At 37.7% G+C, this 2226-nt stretch overlaps 1 pseudogene; it reads right to left on the bottom strand.

Annotated features, from left to right (window-relative positions):
- Positions 1-979: 979 nt before the first annotated feature.
- Positions 980-1844, bottom strand: LOC101596121 (annotated as a pseudogene).
- Positions 1845-2226: the final 382 nt, after the last annotated feature.

Genomic DNA, 2226 nt, shown 5'->3' with positions numbered 1-2226 from the left:
TTACTGCTTAGAAAGAAAGCAATTGCGTGTTCAATGTCAGTGTGTTGAATTGTGTTCTTGGTTTGTCCTCTGTCAGGGATATTTGACAATAGATTCTAGAGTGCTGGAATTTGAAGTTTCAAACAATTATTGAATTCTTTTTTTTTTTTGTATTTTTATTTATTTATTTGAGAAACAGACAGAGAGGGAAAGAAAGAGGCAGAGAGAGAGGGGAGTGGGGGCGCCAGGGCTTCCAGCCACTGCAAAAGAACTCTAGACGCGTGTGTCCCCTTGTGCATCTGGCTAACGTGGGTCCTGGGGAATCGAGCCTCAAACCTGGGTCCTTAGGCTTCACAGGCAAGTGCTTAACCACTAAGCCATCTCTCCAGCCCTGAATTATTTTTTTTAAAAGCTTTCCACTCCATGTTTATTGCTAGGGCTTTGATATAAAATGTTTTGTAATATTAGAGATATGGACTCCAGTAATTTTTCAAATCCTAAGTGAAGTCTTTTCTGGAAAATACTGATTTTTCACCCATAAAACAACCAAATCAAACACAATTCCAGCAGATGGTGATGTCATCATCCTTTTCCACCCCAATTTCAAAAATTGCAATACTTTAATTAATGTGCATTATTTCACCATTTTACTAACTTCTTTTTAAACTTGTACAGGTTACTAGAATATAAACACTCTTCAAAATATATGATAACATCAAACTAAAAAATTTCACTTTGGAAAATTTGGGTGTTATTTTTTCCAATTTTGGTTTATGACATTTTTTAAAAGTCAACTAAAAATAGGGAGAGAAGTATAGTAAAAGAAATGGGGCAAGGACAATAATTCAACATTGTCTTAAAATACTTCAGTTATATAGATAGATAACATCAAGACAAACTATTATAAGAATGAGTCTTTCAGCAGCATAGACAGATGAGCAGGTCTTACATCAGCTGCGCCATGAGAGAAGTCTTGATAAAAGTCTGTTCATAGAATCATCTATAAAATAGAATTGGCCACTTCCAGTGATTCCTCCTTCACTAAAAAAAATCATAAGAGTTCATATATTTGTCTAAATGCTCCTTCTACTCTGTCATTTAGATATTCAGTTTTCAGAATGAGTTCCACACGGGCTACACCATCTACCATTTGTAAGTCTCCTTGGGAGTTTCCAAGTAGAATTATGTTGCTATTATCTTTTAGTTGGTTGAAATAGTGTGCATTCTTCAAGGCCCCATCATGAATTATTTCTCCTTTCAATCCTTTGAGTACCTCATTTTCATGAAAATCTATGAAGTTGGAGACTGCTTTGATATTTAGATGATAAACTCCATCTTGACGGATAACCTCTTCTAGCACATAACCCACACCAGCTGAAAATATGAACATGGGGATACTGTGCTGCCGAGGCTTATCAAAGAATTCCTCATGCCCTCCCTTGAGCATAATATCAGATTCTTCCACAATATCTCTAAGTTTAGCTTTCAGCACAGCTTGTTCAATAAGCAAACCATGTGATTTGGTATACCATTCTACCATATGAGGGTACTTTCTCTTTCTCAGTGAGGTCAGAGTCAACTTTAATAGAGTAATGCCGCTCCTTTAGCTGCAGCAACTTCTTTTGACATTCATCTGTAAAAAGCTTACAGTTGTCAATAATATGACATGTTGGGCATGTTTGCCCATTTTAGGAAAACCTACTTAGTATCATATCAAAGTCAGCTATTATCATAAGCTTGGTAGCTCCTCCTTTTATAAGACAAAAGGTAATTTCTTCTAATCTTGCAGGATTCTTGATGTGAACCCAACTTTTCTGGAATTCTGGTATCATATTCAAATGTACAGGAAACACATGACTAGTCATTTCTTATCTATGCAATCTTCATATTGATGATCATGGTCTTGCAGCCATCTTCCTCTTCAAGGCGAATATGTAAGGGGCCAGTACCACCTCTGCTACAAAGGTTTACACACTTGCACGTGTGACGGTGCCCGTGGCCGCATGGTCCATGGATAAGACCCGCGTGTACCTTCAGCCAGAAAAGGAGAGACCAAGGGGCAGCTCCAAGCCCCACGGGCCCAGGAAACCTGACAGCCAGGCTCCAAATTCTTTATTTCATGTAATATCAACCACAACATTTAGTGTTTCTTTGTATTGCAGTAACATCCAACCAGAAGCTGCTTATAGGAGAACAAGTTTTATTTTGGCTTATATTCACCCACATAGACTTGGAAAACTTCATCCA

The sequence above is a fragment of the Jaculus jaculus genome, chromosome 1, assembly GCF_020740685.1.
Source record: "Jaculus jaculus isolate mJacJac1 chromosome 1, mJacJac1.mat.Y.cur, whole genome shotgun sequence".
NCBI classification, from domain to species: domain Eukaryota; kingdom Metazoa; phylum Chordata; class Mammalia; order Rodentia; family Dipodidae; genus Jaculus; species Jaculus jaculus.
This window is presented reverse-complemented; position numbering and strand designations above follow the sequence as displayed.